We start from the raw sequence: 27,769 nt of genomic DNA on the forward strand, positions 1-27,769 counted from the left end.
AAATCAAATTGTCATGAGAAACCGTCACATTCTTCTGTAACGTTACTCTGCATCTCATGAACTTGACGGGCTTCCTTAATCCTGACAAAAACGCGCAGTTTATCATTTCTAAATTTGTTCACCACCATATTTTACCAAAAATGTTAACAAGTGTATTTACTTTTTTATTTTAGAAAGAAAAAAGCAATTCAACCTACCGTCTCGGTCGCATGAAGATAAAATGGCGTCGTCGTCCTTCGAGACAGCAGTCATCGAGGGGCGGAGTCAATACAATTCGGCGCCTTTTTGTTTTTGCACTTTCAGTGTAAAAATAAAATTACACTTGTAACTACACTGAAGAGGAGTGTTTTTTAACATTGTTGATTGTTAATTTAACTCTTTGGGAATTAATAACTTTTAACACTGCAATTTTTACACTGCCGATTTTACTGTGTAAATTCAATTAAAAATGCCATCGATTGGCAGATTTGCGCATATTGGTATGCAGCTCGGTAAAGTATGCTTTAATTTATTTGGCTCGGGATAGGAAGGGCATCTGAGCAAATCCTCCCTCTCACATGCTCAACATAAATGAATGAATTTACATTTGCTTGAGTAGTGCAGAGTGGCATATAAAAGGCAGGGATAAAAAGGTGATTATGGACTGGTGTTCGCTGTTTGCTTGAATACCCATTCATTTGGCACTGAGGATGTTTGAAGCTAATCTCCCGACGTTGTCAACTTTTCGCGTATTCTACCTGACAACGTGCGTCAGCCGTAGCACTGTACACTCGTAGAAGGAACTGCATTTCACGAACATTAATTAATCTAGTAGATCAGAATGTACTGTCATTTAATTCAATGCAAACTCAAGAGCTCAGCAATCAGTGTTCTTAATCAATACTGATGTCTCAGTAAGAGGTTCTTCCAACATGTGACATTTCTGGAAAATACCAGCACATCAATGGAGGTCAGTGCAACAGTGGATATCTTTTAGAGTTTAAACAAGCTGCTTGGATATACTTGCATCCATTACACAATGTTAAAAACGCTAGATCTGTATTCTGAGAATAAAAGGCAGAGAAAAGGCTATTTCTCTTTGAATTCACAAGCATGAGGCCAAACATTTACATTAGTGACTTTTCTCAGGACACTTTTGAAATGGAATGGTTGGATTTTAAAATGGTAGATGAGATAAACAATATTTGATGATTTTTTTGTACATTTGGTAAATATGACAGCATCCAATAATCTGCATAAGGGCTCTGAATGATTTCTTCTAGTATAGAAAACAAATAAATAAATAGCATTCCCGACGGTTTCCAAGGAAGTTGCAAATAGATGTTATTTTCTCTTTGAGTGTCTCTGGGCACATGGTATGTGTCTTGAATACATTCTCCTCTTTCAAACTTGTTGGGAAAAAAAACAGTCCAGCTTCCATTAATACAACATACTTTTTTAAACTTTGATTACATTTATTAAATGAAAAGGGTAACATTTTATTTTGATGGTCCCTTTTGAACACTGCTAACTATGAGTAACTTTACAACTACATGTCAATTAACTCTCATCTTCTTAATATCTGATAACTCTTTATTTTGATGCTCCTCCGACAGACATTATGAATGCATATTATACATAGAGGCCTCACCCTAACCCTAAGTATAATATAAAACAACATTAACAGCATTAAACTCGAACAGATACATGTACACAAAATACCATAAAATATATACAACAATATATTGTATGACATAGGATGCTACATTGCAGCTGTTGTCATGCTATACATGGCTAATACACCACACCATTTGATAATGGCTATATTGTCAAACTACTGAAAAAAAGAAGACGATAATAATGCCACTACTTTTAGTTATTTGCTTACTAACACTACTACATACTCAGTTAATGTTCAACTAGTGCTGAAGGAAACTCAGACATCAGATGTTTCCTGAGACGTTCTCCAGAAAGCAATGCAAGTGAATGTCTCGCTCAGTATCTCTATCCTCCTATAATATTTGTTTGAGGACTGTTAGATGTACATTCAAACACAATAAGAAGGATATATTGAGCACATGTCTGGCAGACTGTCAGATACGTCCTGATAAGATCCGGTTCTCCACATGAGCAGATTTGATAGCGCTCCCATCTTATGAGCATCAACATACACATCAATTTTCCAACACGTCTGAAAGCAGTGATAACTCCAATATCTGCTTTGAAGCAGATTGTATCAAGCTACAAAAAAGAACATCCCCGACACTACATGCGTATGATGATCAAACCACAGCTGACGTGCTGTTGCTGTTTCTGTGTTCGTGGCATGGCATTTACCAGTCTGTTGTGCATTTCTATTTCTCAGCTGTCTGGACAAATGTGTTCAAACTGAACGCACAGCTTTTATGACTGACGTCGCTTCCCTGCCGTACTTCATCATGCGTGCGTGCTGACGGATGATTCATCGTGTCCATTCTCATGCACTACACTGTACTCTGCTAATACTTCAGAACAGAAGTCACTGTTTGCACTGATATAGAGTGAGATCAACACAGGGCTTAAAGGAACAGTTCACCCCAAAAATGACAACGTTCTGCTTCATGTACTCAAACTCATGTCATTTCGAATCAAAATGCATCCTGGTTGGTTGGTTTATGTGGATCACAAAAAGAGAAATTAAAACACTCTTTTCCACAGTACATCAGTTCATTGTGATCACAGCTGTCAAGCTTTAAAAACTACAATGAAAAAAACACACACAATTAGTCCATTATTAGTCCATTTGATATGATACATAATAGTTGTACCTGTAAAATATAAATGAATAAATAAACAACCAACTGTTCAAATCTATGGGTTCTGTCTGTTTTTTAGAAATTAAAATGCATTGTTATTTTAAATTGTTACAAAACATCTTTTTAAAGTTCATTTGAACTTTCTTGTTCATCAAATGATCAAAAATGTATAATGATTTCCACTAATATATGAAGCAGCAACTGTTTTCAACATTGATAATAATCATGAGTGTTTCTTGAGCAGCAAATCATCATATTGGAATAATTTCTGAAGGATCATGTGACACTGAAGACTGGAGTAATGGTGTGGAAAATTCAGCTTTGCATCACAGGAATAAATTACATTTTAAAATAGATTTCGATAGAAAACAGTTATTTTAAATTGTAATATATTTTACAATATTACTGTTTTTACTGAATTTTCGATCAATAAGCAGTAAGCGTATATCATTTTTTTGAACGACTGAATTATCACCCATATGTTTCTTCATGAGATTCATTCAAGCGTGTAAATAAATGAGCTCTTACTTAAAAACTAATGAGATCACATCACTTATTACATGCTACTATATTTCTTTAGCTCACATTAATTTGTACATTAAGACGGTTTAAATAAACGTGCATCGCTAGCTTTCTCTTGTGCCTCTGGAAGTTTGCTAAAGTTAATGGTCACATACTTCTTTGACTCATTAATTTTGAGGGCTAGTTAATACATGGTCCTTATGGGTTTCCACAAACCTGAAAGTCAAACTAATAATAAGCTTTTTTTTCTTCTTCATTAAATCACTCTAATTGCCCCTCCCATATTAATAAAAGGTAGGTTGACTATGGTTGGGTTCATGGTTAATGATCCATTATTTAGGGGATATGTAATGGGAGCTTAATTAAGTATGTAATGGAAGCGCTTTAAAGCTGCACGTACAGTGCGGCCACACAGATGGCCAAGCAAATGCTAAAATAATGTGTTCTGTTATCAGTTTGGAGCAAAATCACAGAGTTCAGCTAATGCATTCACACAGCATGAGTAATGAGGAAAGTGTTGAAACTGCAAACATCGGAAATACATTCCGTGGCATTTTATCTATTTTTATTATTGCATTTCGGCAAAATAGATTGAGCTGTCAGTTATAAAACGCGCACTACAGAGACAGTTCCCAGCCCTTGTGTCTTTAAACAGCCCCATATTCCCCATATAATTCACATAAACTGCATATAGACTTTACACTTTGCATGACGGCATGCCAAACACTTAATGAAGTTGGCTAGATTACACCGATAACACCACAGACTCTCCACGTTCCATGTTTTAGAAAGCTCACAGCTGTACCGTATGTAAATGGGAAAACTCAAATATAGCCAAACTGATGAAGCAATTCTCTCTCCTGGCCGTTCTCTGGCCTGATCTGTCACTCAGCGTCAGCTAGCCATGCGCCGGATTGATGGTTACTGTTCAGGGCGACTGAATTCCCTGTATGACAAAATAATGAAAAAAAGACGTATGGTTAAAGTTCAATGGGGGACCTGCGGGCTTTCATGCCTGACAAACATATTATTTGCTTGATAAACTGACAAGGCCAGAATACAAAATAGTTGAGTGAGCACATGACCTTTACTGGGAAGAAAGAGCACAAAAAGAAAGTCCTAAATAACACATAAACTGGGAACTCTGTAACATGCATGGTTTCTAACGGGACACTTTTTGACACCCTTTTCGGTTTAACAAATGACCAGTCCTATATAGGAAGTAACTAACTAGTAGCGCTGCCACTTTGTTCGGTAACATAGTTATATACAACATGTAGTTACTATACAGTAGTATTAACAGTACATTGTGTAAATTACAAGTAACTAACCTCAAACCCTAACTGGTACTCTATACTAAGTGTAGTTCATTCATTTGACTTATTTGAGTAAGTACAATATAACTGTCACCTTAAAATAAAGTGTGTGAGAAAATATATAAGCATTCATCTTACTAACAAACAACTGCAACTGCAAGTTAACAGTAAAACTGATTTAAAAAACAAGTGAACATTTTTTTGAAAGATAAAAAAAGTGTTGAAACATACATACAGACGAATGTTAGTTAAGCAAAAATCTATTCAATTGAACATTATGAGCATCATTTCGTATGACGTGAAAAATAGTAATATGACAAATTAACACAATGGATATGCATGTAAACTAAATTTTCAGTAACAATTTAGAGATTTAATTTGTTAACATTCTTATTTAACATGAACCGACAATTAACTTCTACCGCATTTATTCTTAATGTTCATTTCAACATTTACCAATGCATTATTACAATCAAAAGTTGTATTTGCTAACATTAGATAATGCATTGTGAACTAACAAACAAAAAATGAACGATTAAATGATTTGACTAAATAACAAAGATGAATCAATGCTTTAACATATATATTGCTTATTGTTGACTCATGCTAATGCATAAACTAATGAGACCTCACTGTATTTTCTTTACCATTCAAGCTTGAAGTAAATGTCTGTGATTAATTGAGATTATTACTGGTTAATCCCCCTGTAAGTAGCTTCACGGCGGTTAGATGCTATTTGTTAGTAACTTTCAGAAGAGTAGATTAACTATGGATTAACTATAAATCGTGGGTAGCTTGCTGCCGGGCAATTTACAGTTTTAAAGTAGCTTCAACACTGCAGATTACTTTTAGATCCTGCAAATAAGCATTATTCATAAGTAAAATTGTATTATCCATATAGAAATCTTTGAATTGCATATTACATTTGCACTCACGCATAGCTCCTCGATAGTTGGGATATTAGGTCATTTTATCTGCCGTGTCCAGGAAGAGCTCTGGACTATTCAAGAAATGCCCATTTTCAAGTCATATTTAAAAGGACCATTTTCAGACCTTCCTCAGTAATAAATACCGATTCGGAAATGGCTTCATAAATAAACCTAAATGAGTTTGAAATTGCCCATTTTCACAAGGCCAATTGGAAAATAACCCCCCTCATCTCCTTTCCGTCCACTACTATGCCTTTTTGGAAAATTCATAGAATAAGATTGCACATTATGCCATTTTTTTGTAGGAGAGTCCGGCGAGTGAAAGGAAGCAGAAATGCAAAGCTCACATCATGTACGCTGATTGGGTCAGTGGAGAGCTTCAGAAAATAAAAAAGAAGGAATTTTGATAACTCTGGGAGTTTCAAATGTATCGCAGTGTCCTTTCAAGCCTTTACAGACAGAAAAGGGCTTACACAAGCAACTTCATTCATTAGTGTCTGGACACGGGCTGCTGCCTTTGCCTCGCTGGTCTGAGTGTGTCGCTTACTTAGAAAGTGCAGAAACACTTCCAAGAGTCCGTCCTAGTTCAGCGGTGTGTGGCTAATTAAAGGGATTAAAATTCAGACATTATTTCTCACTCTCATGACTCCACACTCGTATTTGTATTAAACAAAAGACAAAAGATTTCTATACAATGGCAGTTCACGGACTATAATAGTTTGTCCCAGCCAGTGTACCCTATACTGAACCAGGGACAATAATAATTTAAAGTGATAATGATTTTAAAAGAAATAAGCAAATACAATGATAATGTTGTGTAGTCTATCATGATATAGACACAGACAGTTTTACTCATTGAGAGATTTATTTGTGAGGGAATAATTACCTAATTATGGTATTGGAGTCGTCTTACACACCGTTAGCCAGTTAGTCTAAGCCGTGTCAAACCGTTTTATTTTTCCTTAATTTCCAGCTATTATGGGAGTGACTTAATGCAGATCTCTAAAGCCACTCTACCGCTCTCTATCTCTCTGTCTCCTTTCCTATCTCTCACATTCTACATATATATAATGGGTACGATCAATGATATAAGTTTGTATCATCTCATACATCTATTTTGTAACTATTTCATGTGTAACCACACAAAAAAAAAAACTGTCATTAAACCCTTTCAATTACAAATGATGTGCTAACTAGTTTTGATTCGGTATTAACTTTAAAGTGCTTCCTATTGCACTATAATATCGTCACTTTATAGCAACGCTCTCCCACATATTTTGATATTGTAACTGTGCGTATTTCCATCATAGGCAGTGGGCGGTAATAGACAAGAAACGTACAGTTTTCTCCCATCTTGCTGATAATGTTTCTTTAGTCATTCGGCAGTCCTGCAGCCTGAACCCCTGTAGACAAACCAACCATACACTAATTAACGCTGCCTCGTAACAAATCTGCTTCACAGGTCAAATGTATAGCTAATTACATCATTGAAACAAAAGTGTAAAGCCTGTAAATATATTAGAAATCGTGAAATAAAGGAAAAAAATTGGGAATCCTGTAACAAACAATACATTTATTTTATTTGGGCTGGGACAATAAATCGATGCATTGCGTATCGAGAAATGATTCTGATCGATTCTGAGCTTACTTTTTACCAGCAGATGGCACTGTGTGCTTTAGAAACAGCTATACTCTGCTTGCTTACAATTCCTTACACACACCTCTTGAACCTTATAAAATAATCATTCATAAAGTTCAAAAAGATTGAAGCAAATTACAAGGGTGTTTGCAGTGGGCTGTTTACATTAATCACACGTCATTAAAAGCATTGTGGGGTGCAAGACAAGTACATTCTCATACTCAGTTGAACACGCAAGCGCTATTCGGCACTCTTTTTCGTGAACATTTATTATTAATGTATTAAGTGAGGTACAAAGAACCGACCCCCGGGCCGGATTTGAGACCCCCTGGTGTATTGCCATAAATCTACTAAAAGGGGCTATAGGTAGAATTCAGAAACACTTGTTATTAGCGACACCGGTGGCCGTTAAGTGAACTGCAGCCACTCATTGCTCGTGCTCGCACTCGTGCACATGTAACGTACAAGACACTGAATGTGATTCAATGCCCCAATATACTCACGGCAATGTTATTTTTCATCGGTGCTTAGAACTAAAAAGAAGTTGGAAATACCTTTGCAGCGATTACTGTTAACGAACATCCAGACATGGCGGGCCAAAAATACAAATACAAAACGAAAGTAAAAGACAGCAGCCCCTCACGGACAACTATTGTCACATAAAATAAAAAATAAACATCAAATAAACAGTCCAGGCCTGTTCCTCTCTCGATCTTTACAGTCGTCGATCCCCCTTTTATGCTTCCGCTGCTCCGTGAGAGATAAGAGGCCGGTGCGTTGCGAAGGTGTCGCTCATTATGAATCACGCCACCGGCCTCGCGCCATCCTCCCACGGCCCTAGACCTCGTCCTGCTCACCACAATAGGATTGTATAAGCATTCATTTCATGTCTCATTAAACTTAATAGAGGCTATCTGGAGCGCATGTAAACTTCACATCTATTTGATTTTCCTTACAAAAAAACGTCCCAAGTCCTTCATATAAAAAAAAAACTCTTTTTTTTTTACATGCTATCAGAGACAACCATAAGTACTCGGGGAAGGTCTAATTGTTTTAAACGTTTTGTTAAAAGCTGTTCATTGGCAATACATAAGCAATGCAAATGTTACATATAGCCCCTTTAAGGTAATTTACACAAAAAAAAGTATGTTCCAAAAATTATGAATTCAAATAATAACTTTGTGAAGAACCAACATAAATTCGAAATGTGAAATCTCATTGTCAAGTTTAGACAAAAAAAAAGGCAGCTTGACTTCTCTTGAAACATTTGACACCATAACAATATTAATCACAGAACAACTTAATTTCAGTCTGTTCCTCACACAGACTGTTATGGTTCAAAGTAATTTGTCCTTTTTAAAGCATGTACAGCCATGGTCAGTCACAATGAAATATTGTTGTATGGAAAAGAACTGTGTGAAAATCCTTCAGAAATTCTCCTTCTACTTATTTGTCAATAAATGTACCGAACATAGTCTATTCAGTTAAATAATGATGCCTATTAACTTAAGGTAAACTAATCTAGCTATTTAAAATGTGTAAAAGTCTGTTTATGATTAAATGACAAATTATATGACTATTACTTTAACAATAACAGCAACTTTAAACTGTGGATGTTTCTCAGACTCAAAAAGAGCTTGTATTGAGATAAACTGCTCTTCAAGGTACATGACTCAAGTGTTTTGGGAAATGCTTCATCCGCTTTAGAGCGTGACCGAATAAACAGTAGACGTTCTCCGGAAATAGAAGCAGCGCACTTGAAAGAGAAGTCAAGTACAGGTATGGCGGTTATTTTTACAGCGAGTTATACGTGACAATATAGTGTTGTCCAGTAAATGGCTTTCTGTATAAAGGATAATGAAGGTTGATCAATGCCTGCTGGAGTGGCCAGGAAAAGTTGTTTAGGATGCAAGAAAAGCATGCAGTAAATGTCATCAATTTTAATCAAGATCAAAGTGCCCTAGAAAGAAAACAATCAAAGCAAAAGCAAGAAGGCTTCCTGTATCCCGCAGCAGGATAACACAGAGTCCTCAACAACCCTGGGCAATGAAGCGCTGAGAGAGAAACTTCATGTCTTTCACAAGTTTGTATTGTAACCCGCCACAACCAGGGCTGCATTTCAGTTTACACGCTATAAACCCCTTTAGCGCCGGCGTCACAATTACGTTATGGCGCTAGCTGGTTGCAAAACAAAGTGAAAATTGGAGGCGGCCAATACAAACCAGCACAGATTCGACTACATAATAAGGAGCTTAAATTATTATTATTATTATTATTATTAAATGTCATCTTGTTGTGTTGTTGGGTTCTAGAATCGACGGAGTACAGGCTCCAATTTAAAATGTTATCGCATAATGTTTTCTAAATTATTGTGATTATTTGTGAATCATCTATGATTGTTGTTTTGATTGATTGTGACTAGACTTTTTGAAGAACCTGGTAAGAAAGGGTAATCAAATACATAGTTAAATATTTGTTTTATTTCTAGAAAATATTCACATAATTAGAATTGCACCGTGATGTCACTCTTTACATTGTCGTCTTCTGGCCTTGACGCTGGCTAGGCAGAACTTCGGATTGTGCCACAAGTCTTGTAGCCTACGTGGCCATTCAGCACATAGTTATAGGCATCTAAAGATGTATATGCCCTCAGTTTATCTTTACGCTCGGTTTCTCTATCGGTTAGGTGTCGAAGTCAGCTTCTCAACCGGAGGTAGGGTTAACGTTAATCCTGTCAGATCGTCCATCCATTGACTGAGTGTATATGTGTCAGCCAATCTGGTTCCGTCCGTTAAAATTAACTTTTGCAAATAACAATTGCGGTCCTGGACAGTGAGTGACCTTGCACATTAAGATAAAAAAGACTGATTTGCTCCAGTCATTGTTAAAAAAACAAGCTAACAAAACTTGCAAACTAACATTAGTGAAGCGGCCAGAGGGATCTTTCTGCAACCGACTAAGCTGCGCCCACAAAAAACATCACCATGTTTACTAACTGAAAAGGGGTCTATAGCCCGACTATACATAATACGACCAGCAATGTGTAAGTAAATAAAGTCACATTTTGATTGTATGTTGATGCTAAAAATAAAAAAAAGTTCTGACTGGTTGTGAATTTATCTCTTTGTGGCAATTTTGCTTTTAACAAAGACAGAGAAACTACTTACCATTGGAAATGTGATGTGTTGTGCCTGGTTGATGAGGTGTAAGAAAAACTGGGAGAAACTCACAGCAATCATACCAAATGTGGAAAAAAAAGGGAAAATGAGTGAGGAGGGGGAACTCAACATGCTGGAAAAGAGCAAGCTGGCAACCTCTTTAATGCAATGTGATAATTAGCTGTCTGTTAAGACACTTAAGCACAGAAGGATGCAGTGAACCAGACATGAGATCGGCTCAGAGCATCTTGACACCAATCCTGGGGGGCTTCAAGTATCTGACTGCTATCATTCCAATTTCTCCAAGTCTAACCTGCTTCAATTACTGGTGTCATCATTCCGATAAAAGTCATTCATTACATCCATCTTATCCTTGACACCACGGGCTTTATGACACGGATCTGAAGGAATCGAATGGCTTGAGAGACTCTCTGGAGGTGATGCTGGGACTTCTTTATTTAGCTAGTATGCTTGGCCAAACAAAATCACGACTTGCACCAGAGGCAAGGACTAGGCTAAGACTGTGACAAGAGCGTCCTAGCATAGAACCGGAAATAAGTGTTGACACCAAAAGAAACTGAAAGAGCAAGGCACCATTTAGAGTTAGATTAGATTCTGGCCCAAGGTGTTCGTAAGGCCAGAATGAAGGGGTGACCGTCTGCAACAACTAAGTGACCAACGACCTTTGCTTTCAATGAGAATGGTGCATTTCATTTTAATAAAAATGAGCTGGTTAGTTTTGGCATTTAGCCTCTGCTCATAGATGCCACAACTTAGGGGTGCACCAAATGTATATACAATCAATATTCAATATATTATTTTTAATCTCATACCATTGTTTAGTGTAAAAGCCATCGTTTACTGAATTGCAGTTTTAATGCATCTAAATGTTTGCTTGCTTTGCCACTTCTCCAGTGAAAAATGGATTTTGTTGAAACTGATTCCATTTGATTTTATTCTAATTGAAATTTCATTTGTATTAAATGTAAGAACTTGACATAAAAGATGAGGCATATAACTCATTAGGTTAGAAGAAATGCCCTTATAAAGGTGTCTCTGGAAATCAATGTAAGGTGGCAAATATCGGCCCTTAAGGAAACAAGTTTATTTCTGTCACTAATTACTGCACAGAATATGACAATCATTGGGAGTCACCTTGCTGCTACACCATTATGCAAGCAGAAAAGCATGTTCCTCCATTAACGGCAATGCAAAAACAAATTCTGACTAAATACGTTCTGACTAAAAGAGTAAAGCATCGCAAAGCCAGGTCATGGGTTAGATTCCCAGTGGGGGAAAAAACACACAAAAAAACAATGAAATGTATACCTTGAATGTATTGCAAGTTGCTTTGGATAAAAGCATCTGCCAAATACATTCATGTAAAAATAATAATAATAATAATTGGAAATACTTATAATTGATGTTTGATCAGTTATCTTGTTCCTGATTATGCATTATGCACTGATGCAATTAATATCACTATCTCCTCCAGAATATATTTTTTTTCAGTGGCTATAGACAATTGACATGTGGTCAAGATAGACTAACATATTATTTTAATAAACACCAACATATTCTAGATTTTCAGAAGGTAATGCCAAATCAAATAACAATAGCCAATAGTCCTCCATGCAGTGATGAAACAAAAAGTCTAGCAACCACAATATAATGTTGAAAAGCATTCTAGCCTCCTAGATCCTTCAAAAACGTCAAACACTTGACATGTTTATTATGATCAAAGGGTGTAATTTTTATTGCATACCATATGCCCATGACAGTGTATTAGTCATCAAAAAAAGTCAAACATCTAAGGATACAGAACTGAATTTCGAGTGTATGTTTCTCACAGATCTTTTGCATTGAATGATCTCTAAAGATGTTTATGAAACCAAAACAAGAGGTCTGTGTCTGATAAAATGAAATAATCCGATTGTATCATATCACAACACACTCTCATATGGAATCATCAATTGAGTCGATATACATTGGAAATGCTAGGTATGCTTATCATAAAAATAAAAATAAAAAAATAATATATATATATATATATATATATATATATATATATAGGCTATATATATATAACGACATTAGGGGCTTTTGCATTGGAGGAATGTTTTCATAGTTTCTATAACTATTGGAAGAAGTCTGCTTTTTGCAGTGTTCGTAATGCAAGAACTGAGAATGATTTTAGTTATAGGAATGCTTTGAGGGACTAAGCTAGCTCCTACTTCAGAGTAGGGTCTAACTCAGCACAATATGAACTACCAGTGACCAGATCGTAAACTAATGAAGATGGAGAATAGGAGCACTGTGTACTGAAGAATAACAAATTTTAGGAATCTTTTTCAGATATGCTTTCTTACCTAAACATCACGTTGAAGAATACTGATTTTAGCATTTAAGGTATAGATGAAGATTAAGTCAAGCATTTCAGGAGTCTGACATTAGCTTTTGTCTTTATGCACTTCCTGGCCATTAAGCTCAAGGTACAGCGGTGCCTTTGTCTCTATGATAATGTTAAGGTTTGAGCAATCAAGTCAGGATGATTGGATACAATAGCTGATTTGCTCGGTTTCTCTTGAGTAATCTAGATAATCTGATATACAGGTTTTTCACTGGATAGAATCAACTCCTCCCTACTTTCCAGTCCCAGAAGTCCCTCCCCCTTAGAAGGTATATACATTTCAATGTAATCTGTTTTAGATTTAGACTGATTTTGGAACTTGCAGCCGCGCTCAATAAAGAAGACCTTCTAATTTGAATGTGATCCAAAAGTCTCCTGGTTTCTGCTTCGAAAAAAGAAAACTTTACAACAGTACTCAGGCGCTGGTGTCCCCAGAGCTGTCAAAATTAAAGTCCCGCACTGGCCGAAAACAAAAACCAGAGCGGCAGGACTTCAGTGAAGGCTTACGACACCTCACATTTCTATATGGCATTGCGAATGCAACCAGGAAAATAGCCCACCGTCCTGGTGGCTAGTTCCTATAACTGAGTTCCTAACCACCCAGTGTGAAAGCCCCTATTTAACAACCATATGAGAACAAAAAATCCAAGAACACCAAAGAACACTGAACTTAAAGGGGCAAAAAAACAACAAAACCACTGCAAATAACACAGTGAAATAGTACAGCAATGCATATCAAAGTAGCATTTCCACATGATTTATGCATGACCAGGTGCATGCTGGGAAGAGACCTGCCATAGAAAGGAAAATATTATGACATTATTACCGTATGCAGATATTGTTGCAGCTGTACAGTACATTAGACTAGTAAAATTAGCATAAAAGCCAATGAAATGTATTTAGTAGTTACGTCATTTTTGGAGGACAGTTAGAGGGACAGTTAGAGGGACAGTTAGGACAGTTAGAGGGACAGTTAGGACAGTTAGAGGGACAGTTAGGACAGTTAGAGGGACAGTTAGAGGGACAGTTAGGACAGTTAGAGGGACAGTTAGAGGGACAGTTAGAGGGACAGTTAGGACAGTTAGAGGGACAGTTAGGACAGTTAGAGGGACAGTTAGAGGGACAGTTAGGACAGTTAGAGGGACAGTTAGGACAGTTAGAGGGACAGTTAGGACAGTTAGAGGGACAGTTAGAGGGACAGTTAGGACAGTTAGAGGGACAGTTAGAGGGACAGTTAGAGGGACAGTTAGAGGGACAGTTAGGACAGTTAGAGGGACAGTTAGAGGGACAGTTAGGACAGTTAGAGGGACAGTTAGAGGGACAGTTAGGACAGTTAGAGGGACAGTTAGAGGGACAGTTAGAGGGACAGTTAGGACAGTTAGAGGGACAGTTAGAGGGACAGTTAGGACAGTTAGAGGGACAGTTAGAGGGACAGTTAGGACAGTTAGAGGGACAGTTAGAGGGACAGTTAGAGGGACAGTTAGAGGGACAGTTAGGACAGTTAGAGGGACAGTTAGAGGGACAGTTAGGACAGTTAGAGGGACAGTTAGAGGGACAGTTAGATGGACAGTTAGAGGGACAGTTAGAGGGACAGTTAGGACAGTTAGAGGGACAGTTAGAGGGACAGTTAGGACAGTTAGAGGGACAGTTAGAGGGACAGTTAGATGGACAGTTAGATGGACAGTTAGAGGGACAGTTAGAGGGACAGTTAGGACAGTTAGAGGGACAGTTAGAGGGACAGTTAGGACAGTTAGGACAGTTAGAGGGACAGTTAGGACAGTTAGAGGGACAGTCAGAGGGACAGTTAGGACAGTTAGAGGGACAGTTAGGACAGTTAGAGGGACAGTTAGGACAGTTAGAGGGACAGTTAGGACAGTTAGAGGGACAGTTAGAGGGACAGTTAGAGGGACAGTTAGGACAGTTAGAGGGACAGTTAGGACAGTTAGAGGGACAGTTAGAGGGACAGTTAGGACAGTTAGAGGGACAGTTAGAGGGACAGTTAGAGGGACAGTTAGAGGGACAGTTAGGACAGTTAGAGGGACAGTTAGAGGGACAGTTAGAGGGACAGTTAGGACAGTTAGAAGGACAGTTAGAGGGACAGTTAGGACAGTTAGAGGGACAGTTAGAGGGACAGTTAGGACAGTTAGAGGGACAGTTAGAGGGACAGTTAGAGGGACAGTTAGGACAGTTAGAGGGACAGTTAGGACAGTTAGAGGGACAGTTAGGACAGTTAGAGGGACAGTTAGGACAGTTAGAGGGACAGTTAGAGGGACAGTTAGGACAGTTAGAGGGACAGTTAGAGGGACAGTTAGGACAGTTAGAGGGACAGTTAGGACAGTTAGAGGGACAGTTAGGACAGTTAGAGGGACAGTTAGGACAGTTAGAGGGACAGTTAGAGGGACAGTTAGGACAGTTAGAGGGACAGTTAGAGGGACAGTTAGAGGGACAGTTAGGACAGTTAGAGGGACAGTTAGAGGGACAGTTAGGACAGTTAGAGGGACAGTTAGAGGGACAGTTAGGACAGTTAGAGGGACAGTTAGAGGGACAGTTAGAGGGACAGTTAGAGGGACAGTTAGGACAGTTAGAGGGACAGTTAGGACAGTTAGAGGGACAGTTAGAGGGACAGTTAGAGGGACAGTTAGGACAGTTAGAGGGACAGTTAGGACAGTTAGAGGGACAGTTAGAGGGACAGTTAGGACAGTTAGAGGGACAGTTAGAGGGACAGTTAGATGGACAGTTAGATGGACAGTTAGAGGGACAGTTAGAGGGACAGTTAGGACAGTTAGAGGGACAGTTAGAGGGACAGTTAGGACAGTTAGGACAGTTAGAGGGACAGTTAGGACAGTTAGAGGGACAGTCAGAGGGACAGTTAGGACAGTTAGAGGGACAGTTAGGACAGTTAGAGGGACAGTTAGGACAGTTAGAGGGACAGTTAGGACAGTTAGAGGGACAGTTAGAGGGACAGTTAGAGGGACAGTTAGGACAGTTAGAGGGACAGTTAGAGGGACAGTTAGAGGGACAGTTAGGACAGTTAGAGGGACAGTTAGAGGGACAGTTAGGACAGTTAGAGGGACAGTTAGAGGGACAGTTAGGACAGTTAGAGGGACAGTTAGAGGGACAGTTAGAGGGACAGTTAGAGGGACAGTTAGGACAGTTAGAGGGACAGTTAGGACAGTTAGAGGGACAGTTAGAGGGACAGTTAGAGGGACAGTTAGGACAGTTAGAGGGACAGTTAGGACAGTTAGAGGGACAGTTAGGACAGTTAGAGGGACAGTTAGAGGGACAGTTAGGACAGTTAGAGGGACAGTTAGAGGGACAGTTAGATGGACAGTTAGATGGACAGTTAGAGGGACAGTTAGAGGGACAGTTAGGACAGTTAGAGGGACAGTTAGAGGGACAGTTAGGACAGTTAGGACAGTTAGAGGGACAGTTAGGACAGTTAGAGGGACAGTCAGAGGGACAGTTAGGACAGTTAGAGGGACAGTTAGGACAGTTAGAGGGACAGTTAGGACAGTTAGAGGGACAGTTAGGACAGTTAGAGGGACAGTTAGAGGGACAGTTAGAGGGACAGTTAGGACAGTTAGAGGGACAGTTAGGACAGTTAGAGGGACAGTTAGAGGGACAGTTAGGACAGTTAGAGGGACAGTTAGAGGGACAGTTAGAGGGACAGTTAGAGGGACAGTTAGGACAGTTAGAGGGACAGTTAGAGGGACAGTTAGAGGGACAGTTAGGACAGTTAGAAGGACAGTTAGAGGGACAGTTAGGACAGTTAGAGGGACAGTTAGAGGGACAGTTAGGACAGTTAGAGGGACAGTTAGAGGGACAGTTAGAGGGACAGTTAGGACAGTTAGAGGGACAGTTAGGACAGTTAGAGGGACAGTTAGGACAGTTAGAGGGACAGTTAGGACAGTTAGAGGGACAGTTAGAGGGACAGTTAGGACAGTTAGAGGGACAGTTAGAGGGACAGTTAGGACAGTTAGAGGGACAGTTAGGACAGTTAGAGGGACAGTTAGGACAGTTAGAGGGACAGTTAGGACAGTTAGAGGGACAGTTAGAGGGACAGTTAGGACAGTTAGAGGGACAGTTAGGACAGTTAGAGGGACAGTTAGAGGGACAGTTAGGACAGTTAGAGGGACAGTTAGAGGGACAGTTAGGACAGTTAGAGGGACAGTTAGAGGGACAGTTAGAGGGACAGTTAGAGGGACAGTTAGGACAGTTAGAGGGACAGTTAGGACAGTTAGAGGGACAGTTAGAGGGACAGTTAGAGGGACAGTTAGGACAGTTAGAGGGACAGTTAGGACAGTTAGAGGGACAGTTAGGACAGTTAGAGGGACAGTTAGAGGGACAGTTAGGACAGTTAGAGGGACAGTTAGGACAGTTAGAGGGACAGTTAGAGGGACAGTTAGGACAGTTAGAGGTACAGTTAGAGGGACAGTTAGAGGGACAGTTAGGACAGTTAGAGGGACAGTTAGAGGGACAGTTAGGACAGTTAGAGGGACAGTTAGGACAGTTAGAGGGACAGTTAGAGGGACAGTTAGGACAGTTAGAGGGACAGTTAGAGGGACAGTTAGGACAGTTAGAGGGACAGTTAGAGGGACAGTTAGAGGGACAGTTAGGACAGTTAGAAGGACAGTTAGAGGGACAGTTAGGACAGTTAGAGGGACAGTTAGAGGGACAGTTAGGACAGTTAGAGGGACAGTTAGAGGGACAGTTAGAGGGACAGTTAGGACAGTTAGAGGGACAGTTAGGACAGTTAGAGGGACAGTTAGGACAGTTAGAGGGACAGTTAGGACAGTTAGAGGGACAGTTAGGACAGTTAGAGGGACAGTTAGGACAGTTAGAGGGACAGTTAGGACAGTTAGAGGGACAGTTAGAGGGACAGTTAGGACAGTTAGAGGGACAGTTAGGACAGTTAGAGGGACAGTTAGAGGGACAGTTAGGACAGTTAGAGGGACAGTTAGGACAGTTAGAGGGACAGTTAGGACAGTTAGAGGGACAGTTAGAGGGACAGTTAGGACAGTTAGAGGGACAGTTAGGACAGTTAGAGGGACAGTTAGAGGGACAGTTAGGACAGTTAGAGGGACAGTTAGGACAGTTAGAGGGACAGTTAGAGGGACAGTTAGAGGGACAGTTAGAGGGTTCACAGGTGTGCTGGTTGTGAAGTCCCAAAACACGCTATTGTCACGATTAAATTGATTAAAATGTCACAAGAACACTTATCTATCTATCCATCCATCCATCCATCTGTTCCATCCATCGTTCCATCCATCGTTCCATCCATCCATCCATAATAATTATACATTTCACTTTTTTCTAAACATTTAGTAAATAAACAAACATGTATTGTATATTCATTTAAAATTACATATTTATTTCAAAATGTGAACAAAATCTCACTGGCCAAAATTATGGCATCATTTGGGTATGTAGCCTCATTCAAAACGTGTGCTTGTCCTGAGGCTTTGACACAAAAGCACAGCTTCCTTATGAGACATAATGCACTCTCTGAGAAATCACCCAAGCAAATAAGCCGTCATGTTAAAGTCATGACTGTGTCGTCAAAGCATGTCAGAAGGAGTCAGCTGTGATACACTGACATGATCATCTCGTGTATGATGGGGTTAAACCGCACAGGAAAGTCTCACTGAACGGGTCCAGTAAATAGAGAACTGGAGTAGATTCTATTATTCGCCGTCACAGCACGAGAAGGGAACTCAATATAGTGTAGTGTACATCCCCAGGCAGCTTTAAACGATCCAGTTTATTTTGACCTTCAGTCGTCAGGGCGGAGCGGAGCATCTCAAATGATTGAGGGGAGTGAAGCCCGCCGGAGACGCACGGCACAAGGCTTTGTGGGAATTGATCATGAACCTTCTAAATGCCTTCAAGGCAGAAGAAGTGAAAATATGATGAGTAGGAGGAGAAAGTGAAACGTTTTACGCTGCTTCTGACCTGCTAACTTCATCGAGAAAAATGACACAAACTGCAAAGTTTTCAATTAGAGACTCACATAAAAAAAAAGTTCGGAATGTTAAAGTCTGAAGGTGTTCCTTCAACTATGGTACTTTTATGTACCATTTTTTTTTTCTTTTGTTAAATAAAGGTCACATTAAAACACATTTTTTGTTATGCTTTCATTTATGTTTGCTATTTTTCCAAATGTCTTTAATTTACATATTGTGGTGTGATGTGTAAACAATAAAAGAAGGATATCATACAGGAGTTTCCAATTAAGTTATGCAAAAAGTGTGAGAATATTAAACTGTTGTATATAAAATCATCCTTGGTCTGCCACTTTGTGCCAAACCATCATTTACATTACAAAAAGTAAGTAAGCTATACATTATTGGAGATGCAGTGGAAAATAACATGTTGAAAAAGAAAATAGAGATCAAGACAAGACAAGACAAATAAAATAAAATACTAGTTTGTGCAGTGGTAGGGAAAAAAAATGGTTAAATTGATAAAACTTCTTTTCTAAACATTCACAGCGGTATAGCCCATAGTTGAAGAAACATCTTTTTATATGTTTCCTCATATACTGTACATAATTGCAAGGTGTGCAAATGTTGCATGCAGTAATGCATTCACACTGAAAGCAATGCAACATAAGAGAGACATAACTGCTGAATATCATCAATCTAGGCAGATTATCTAATTTCATGGGTTAATAACAATTTCACATGGCTGCACTTTCCATTAACATCAATGACCTCACAATGTGAAATGCTAACCATAATTAGTGGCTCAGACAATGGCACACAATGCTAACCTTCAGCTAATGGACGTCACGGAGGATAAACAAAGCTTAAAATCACTTACGAGTTCTACAAAAACACTCTAGATGCAGATAACGGATGGTCACTTCTTAAACTTTGCACATGGAAATTAGTGAATTTAAACATAGATGTATCACACGGTTAAGACCCATTCACTATAATAACAATAAAGATATAGATCTAAAAATCATTCTCAAAATTAAAGAATACACATCACAACTATAACGATAACTGCTCGGAAAAATTACATCGTTGGAATCACTTTCAGAAAGTTATTTGTTTTAATGCATAATCAACTTTAAAACAAAAGTTATTGATGAATTGTGTGTAACAACATTTACTATGTATAATACGTTTGTAAGGGTCAATTTAGCTCAAAGGAATTATGAATTAACTTATAGGGAATCTTCAAAAGAATCATTCATACGGCCGAGCAAATGACTCGTTCAGCGTTCATTTGAACGGGCCGTAACTGCAGCTCTGCAGCGGATATAAATATCCAAACTATAGTGAAAACACTATTTATTAGCAAGGTAACTTAGATCAGCAGTTTAAGACATTAAATTCGTAAGCACATAACACAATAACAATTATCTTTCAAATATAAGCAAGACTTTATTGATTATTCTAACACATAAAACTAATATCTAACACAAACACACGCACACACACATTCATACGAGTTGCAGAAAAAGGAGAGAGTGAGGAAAGAATGAGTTTTAAGAGCAAGGTGATGAAATCCCAAGTTTCTATATGCACTTATAAGACATGACCTGAACGAACCATCAATACTTAATTTAACCCTTCTATCGTTTCTTAGGCGGGTTATTCAATTTATATTAATGCACCAGTTCAGTTAAGAGTCTGGAGGTTACTTGCTTGTTTTTGCGTTCCTTTGGGGATTCCTTTTGTTGGCGTAAAAGGGGGTTTCCCGGGTTCGTTGATTGGCTGGCAGTCTTCTCGTGGCTGGATAGATGTCTTGGGCGGCCAATCACGTGGTGTGTTGGCGGATGGATGGAAAGTCTTTGAAGTTGGAAGCGGGCTTCACAGTCGAATCGTTTAAACGAAACTTTGCAGCAAAACTTAACTTAGAACCGAGACTTTCAACGGGAAAGAAAAGAAAACTAAGAGAAATAAAGAAAAGTGAGGCGAGTTTAGATGGCTTGACTGAAGCTGTTTAACCCATGTTCTTCTGATCTTGATTTGGGTTCTTTCGTCCGCTCGTCTAACGTTACATGGTTACTTGTCTGGAGGGAGTAAATCCGCTCTTCCGCTAACGGTCTTTTTTTTTCTACTCCTCCTTCCTTCTTTCTAAACTTCTTTCTCCCCTCCAAAACTTCTGAATCTTTGTTCGGGTTTTAAGCTCAAATGTTTGTCCAGCCTCCTGGATGAGTTCTGACCAATTAGGCACTGTCTTTATTTGAGAGGTGGCATTTTCTTCACCTCACGTCGTAAATCATGCGTTATCTGTGATCTCTTTACTCTACAGAGTACCGAGGCCACAGTTTAGACATCATTACTATTATAAGAATACGAAACATTTTACACAGATTTCAATCAAACCATCTTTTGAATTACGAACATATGATCGTACTGATAGGAAGCACGACACACTTTCATTCAAACATCTAATAGTTATAACCATTACATGACTTATATGATCTAAGCATAATAGACACACATATAGAGGTTGTAAACACAATATATAATTATGTAGTTGGATTATGTTTGGTAAGAAGTTCATCAAGAATTGTTTTGGGATGATTTTATGTAATTTTATATGTAAAGTCTTAGTCTCTGTGGGTTTTTGAGGAGGTCGTTCAAAGGTCCTCAAAGAAAAGGAGGTCTGTTTTACATGTCATTAATCTTGGTGGGTGCCAGAGCCGGGCCATCTCTGAACCAATCAGTCTTTCCCAAACTATCTAACTTGACAACGTTCTTCGTTGTTGGGCTCATCTCTTAAGGCCATAAATTCCTTACTGGGGGGGTTTTCGTTGGCTATGGTAGACTGGCTGGAGCCGGGGTCTGGAGTGTTGAGTTTTGTGTGGAATTATGTTTGAACGAATCACCTGGAAGATTCATTTGTGTTTGGTTCGCCCTCAAACGCTACAGTGATTTGTTCGTTAAATCGTCAATACGCAAGATTGCATGCAGAAATTTGTGCGTACGTATTCGTATTTGTGCCGAAGATCTCAGGTAGCATCTAGCAAGCCACAGTTGTTTGTTTTACACATTCGTGATGGACCACACTTATTCATTATCGGTTGCTGCGGGTTCAATCATTAAACATAACCCCATAAAGCAACTGTTGAGGTGAACATGACAAATCCCATGATTCTACAGTCCGTCACTGCGTCATCAAACTATTCTTTGTTATTGTTTTGAATAAGCGACCTCTAGCGGTGAAACATACATAATATTGTGCCTTTTAAAGTGGTAGTCGACAAAACTGCAGTAATATCAGAATAAATAGAACAATATTGTGTGTTGGTGTGGATGCAAAAAGAGTTAATATTTATCTTTATAGTTATTGTTCCTGGTGTGAACCTTTACGGTCAAATCACATCTCAAATGACAAAATAAAAGCATATATTAAATTCAACTTTTGAATTGAATTTGAATTGAATTTGATTTTGATTAACGAATAAGGACAGTTTTCGAATCGTTTATAGAATGAATCATTTGTGAACTAGCTCTACTGAATAATTGAAAAGAGCCAGTTTAAAAGAAAATGATTAAATCAAAAGTGTGTCCGTTCATTCACGCATTCATTCATTCACGCATTCATTCATTCATCCTTTCACCCATTTACCCATTCATCCATTCATTCATTCATTCATTCATTCCACAAGCAATATCCAGCCAGTATGACTCTAAAACTATAGAAATGTCTATGCCTTAAGTTTCTAAGGGAATATTTCACTAATTGCCATGAATTTTTGCATTGTTGTTAGAGATCATGGGAATATGCTTTAAGTCAACACTGCCATTTTCTGTCAGCTTTGTTGATGAACTGTAAGCTATATCTACTAATAAACCAAACATTTGGTAAAGAGCAACATTAATTATCAAATGTTAATATATCAATCAAGCAGACTTCTGACAACTTAATGTTTGTATATTGTTTGCATAAATGAAATTTGTTTGTATAAATGAAGTTTGCCGGGTTAATGAGGTTCCAGCGTTTTAATGACAGCCATTCAAACAAAGCTTTGCTTGTACTTTACTTTGATTGATCCCATTTTCAAATTCGCATTGGTTATCAGTCATGTAAAAAGTATTTGTTCATTAATATTATTTTCTTTCAACTTAATTTATTCTGCAAGCACAATAGTTAGTTTTTTAATTTATACGATATCTCTTCATTATTTAACACCCACAGTCACGCTTCCGCTCTTTATATTCTCTCAATCTTAAGTCTCTAAAACAACAACTATGATTTCATATTAAATATTGCAAATATATATGCATCCACACACATACATCATTAGTGTGTTTGAAAGAAAATTCACTTTGATTTTTTTCAGAGGCAGAGGTCAAACTAAACTCAGAACACAGAGCAAAAAACTGACTTCAGATACTGAATGTGGGCAGAAGAATAATTATGAGTGTTACACAACTCAGACATGAGACTTAAAACCATTTCTCATCACAATGTTCTCGCTTTATGATGTCCTCCAATGTGCACACACACACACACACACACACACACACACACATATACATCTTTGAGACGAAAAATTATTCGCACACAAGACGAAATTACAACTTAAAGATTGCATTTTTCCCAAAAAGTGTGTTTTTTAATTTGTTCACTTCACCCAACTCAACATTACAAAATAAAATGTTCCTCTTAACTATTTCCAAGACTTCTCTCCACGTGTCTTATTTTCCAAGCTCATTGTATAAAAGACAAAAATAAAAAATAAAGAAAAACAAGAAGCAAAACGAGCTAACACAGAAAATGCCCTGCGGTCTTTAAAACACTCTTTTAAGACTCACTAATATGCGATGTTGCAGTGCAGATGTTATAGCTGGAGCACTGACCTAAATTTTACACATAAGGTTATGATTGTGTTCTGTCTCCTAATGACTCGTTAGGCTCCCTAGCTTTGAGACGCGGCCTCGGTTTCACCCGCGGCTCAGCGGCTTGTTATCCTCACCGACACACAAATGCCTTCATCATCCGGGGAGTTCTGGAATCAAGCAGACAGAGGCCGGTCGCTTCTTACTGGGTTACAACCCAAAGGATCTTGTGTGTAAGTCCTGTTAGGCCACGGGGAAGAACGAGGCGTTACGGAGGAAGCTGGAGGCCTGTGGTGGACTCTCATTACACCGAGGCAAAGCACACCGAAGGCTGTACGTGACACAAAAGTGGACTCTGCTACAGTCATAAATAAATGAAAAATAATAATGAAAAATACATGCAAAAGCAGCATTGCGTGATTCCTCTGAGCTTATAACAAGGTGGGAATAAAAGCAATGGTTATGTTGCGGAAAATTGCAGAGAACTGTAAAAAATGTGCTATAGTGTTTCTAAGGGTCATTAAACTATTGCTCTCAAACTGTTGTCAAAGTTGTAAAGTGCCTCCAGGATAGTAACGGTTTCTAACAGAGTTTAGCAATTTATATGCTTTCTTGTCCCCCATCAGAAATGCATTCAACTCATAATGTTTCTACAATGAAAACTAATTCAAATAATAATAATCATAAAACTATATTAAAATTAATGAGCTGAAACGTTTTATTTTAAATACAAAAAATAAATTGTGTGTATTTGCATATGCTTTCTTGCCTCCCTCCCTCACAAATGCATAATATCATATTGTTTCCACAATTAAAACAACAACAACAATAATAATAAAAAAAATAAAATAGAAAAATGAACAGGAAATAAATAAAATAACCACAAAAACACACCTTACATACATGCAGCATTATTATGCTAAAATATTACTAATTACAATAATTAAAAGAAAGCACTACAGAGTTGCATAATGCTCACTTGAAGCGTCAAGAAAAGTTGCATGGGTGTCAATACTGTACATTCAAAATGGTCAACCACAATACTTGAATATTGTTTTGCCTCTAGCACGTCTCCAGCCTATAGTCTTTATTCATGAGATACAAGATATGTTATCTAATATGATATCTATATGTTAACTAAATACAGTGACCTCACTAACCTTGAGAGGAACTCAACATGGATGCTCTCAAAGTGACGCTGGCCTGGGCAAATTCAGCAGTGTGTTGCTAGGGCGTTGGTGTCTTTTAATACGTATAGCTTTGCAAATAAAGGCTTTTTAAATAGTGAAGCCTGGACGTGGAATAGCGTCTCTTTCATGAGGAAGGATCCACTTATAGTACTTTACTTTTTTGTAAAACTCTGAGAAAATAAGAAGCATCACCAACTTCTGCTTTCTCAAATGAACTCCTGAGCTTAAATGTGATTGCAAAGTAATTGCATTGCCTAAAATTAATCATGCTGAGTCAAGCAACACCACACCAACCACTGCCATGTCATTTCAACTATAATGCCTGCAATAAACTGAACAGAAAACAAACAGATGGACAAAAGGATGAAATTCTCATTCAAGATGTGCATATTCCGCAGATGCAAAATGATATCAGAGCTGAGCCTGTCATTGGTCCAGCTGAAGACAAACAGCTGCGGCTCTCCCGCTAGAAACGGGCTGATATGCAAATTGTTCTTTTGGAAGAAGAAACCCCTGCGTGCTGACAATTCCATAAAAGCACTAAATTGTTTTTTGAATCAAAATCAAATCAAATGTTGGTTGTCAACACATCAACTAGTTGATCGGCTCCTAATCTCTAATCATTAAAACAATAATTAGCATACGCCGCGTGACATTTCATAGCCTTCAGCCTGTAAATAACGCCCCTTCCAAAAAGTATGGGGTCGTAAACAACTTTTTCCCACTGAAAACAATTTGTTATACCTTAATCGCTTGCATGGTTCAGTAAATGTGTGACATGATCATATCTCATGAATATGTTTATCCAATTATGCTTGTGACTAATTGTATCGCTTGATGGAACTCTAAAGCCCCTTAATCATATATCCATTATGAGCAACTCTTTTTTACTTTAGATAAGGATGTTTATGCAAAAATGTTCCCTAACAGGCGTACGAGGGAATAGAAAAGGAGATATTTATCATAAATAGCATTGTACATATTCACAAACCAACTGCAATGTCTAATAATTATAGCATTGTGGCATTTTACTGAGGAAAAAAAGAATCATGAAGTGAAAATATGTATCAAAATATTCATGCAAATATTTCAAGCCACTTCGCTCTCCAAGGTGAAATATTATTGAACAGTGATTTATTTAAATAGAGCCTCATTATTATGAATGATTACAACATTAGCATTTGAAAATGAGGGAAGGCCCTTGCCTTTTTTTCGAGTGCCGTCCTCTGCAAGGTTGAAATGAACCAACCAGGTGTGATACAATCTGTGACGTGGGTGATGATATGCATGCAAATACCTTCTTCAAACACACACAATCAATAATGGAGAGGCTAATTTGTATGTTTGAGGAATTCATAGAGATTTGTTTCTTATTACCGTCCATATCAATTTGTTTCATGTCTACACACACAATTTATTTCACAATATGAGTTTATCTTTTCTGTTTGACACATTTTACTGCAAGCTGCACATAACTCAATGTAGAAAGGTGCCATATTGTTGCTAGGCAACAGCTCATAAAGGACCCAGAGATTATAAGCAATGTTTGCAGATTACAAATTAGCTTCCCTTTGTTGCCAGCAGCAATATGTACTAGCTTGTGGCGTATGGAAGGTCAGCCAACGTAATACAACATACTCACAAACACACAATCTCACACACACTGCCTTTTTTTTTCGTTTGTGCATAAAAGATTCCCACGGTCATGGAAGAAATTTTTTTACCAATTTGTCTGCAAAGCTACGGAAATTATTTAAATCTAAAAAAGTTGCATAGTTAGCAAACTTATATTTTTTTCTAGTTATGCTCAGCTGTAAAACAGTGCATTGCTCTTGATTTCTGAAATATCCAGTGACAAGTGAATGGAAAAGCATGTAACAAATAAATAAAAAATGCTCCGGTCAAACATTTAAAAAATAAAAAAAATAAAAACTGAAACACAAACATAGATTGCATGTGATGTAATGATTTTAAGAATTATAAGTACATTTGAAGCAGTTGGGAATTGCAAATAGCCTTGGCTATACAAAATGCGCAAAGACTATTTGCATTTTCCAACTGCGTCAAATGCACTCAACTCAAAATAATTTCAGCCCAACATTCAAATCTGTTTTATAGAGCACTTGTTTTAATTTGTTAAATCATTACATCACAAGTCCCCTATAGTTCCATGCACATGCAGTGCTGAAGCATTAACATCATTCACTGATGGAAAAGCTGTTCCTGTTTGTTGAAATCTCCTAAGAATGTCTGGGCGATAACAATGGTCTGTTTCGCTTTGACCCCAGGGAATTATTGTTGGGTGTAACTATGCAAGAAATTAACATGAATTAGCATTTGTCTGCCTTTAAGAAAATCCCTGTGCAATGCGGCTGGCACTAACCTCTCAGTGGATTGGCATAAACCGAAAGGTATTACAAAGCACCGCATTTAAATAAGGGCTTTAGACATGGATTCAAACAGCCCAATGCCCAAGTAAACCCTCTACAATGCGAGTAAATCACCTGCATACGCGGCTAAATCTTCACACTGGGTGACTAAATAATGTCTATCATTAGCCATTGGCTAAGACATTCTTCGATTTTACTCGCCAGTGTGTGTGTTAGAGGCTTAGTATAAGTTTAGCATAGATATGTGTTCACTCGCTGAACACTCACAGCAGTTCTGTTGCCAAGGTGTGCGTAGAGGGTTGCAAATACATAAATATGAATATGTGCAGTTTGGAAATATGTATAAAACAGATACTACCCAAATCACTACCAATTACAGACAAATCAAATATGCATGCTGCTCATAACCTCTGCTTAACTGAGTGTTCATGACCTCATTTAACATCTCTGACAAACTGTGTTTGTGCATGAATGCTTTAATACTCTTTAGAGTCCACAGATACTTATATATTTAACACTAACAATATGCAGCTGAGCCTCATGCAAAACCTGCCAAGAACATCCCAAGTCATATATTCAAGGCATTATATTTTATAAATAAAGAAATTCTATTCTATTCTATTCATGTCATAGCAG

At 38.1% G+C, this 27,769-nt stretch overlaps 1 long non-coding RNA gene across 2 annotated transcripts in view; it reads right to left on the bottom strand.

Moving 5' to 3' along the window:
- Positions 1-27,769, bottom strand: part of LOC307000879 — a 134,221-nt gene that overhangs the window by 36,984 nt on the left and 69,468 nt on the right. The window contains exons 4-5 of one of the 2 annotated variants that reach the window (XR_013798114.1): positions 6,882-6,944; positions 6,101-6,141 (exon numbers count right to left, since the gene is read on the bottom strand). The exons of the other annotated variant lie outside the window; for it this stretch is intronic. This is a non-coding gene — a long non-coding RNA (uncharacterized lncRNA). Of the gene's footprint in view, positions 1-6,100; positions 6,142-6,881; positions 6,945-27,769 lie in introns of those variants that run through there. 2 annotated transcript variants of the gene reach the window in all.

The sequence above is a fragment of the Phoxinus phoxinus genome, assembly GCF_949152265.1.
Source record: "Phoxinus phoxinus genome assembly, chromosome: 6".
NCBI classification, from domain to species: Eukaryota; Metazoa; Chordata; class Actinopteri; order Cypriniformes; family Leuciscidae; genus Phoxinus; species Phoxinus phoxinus.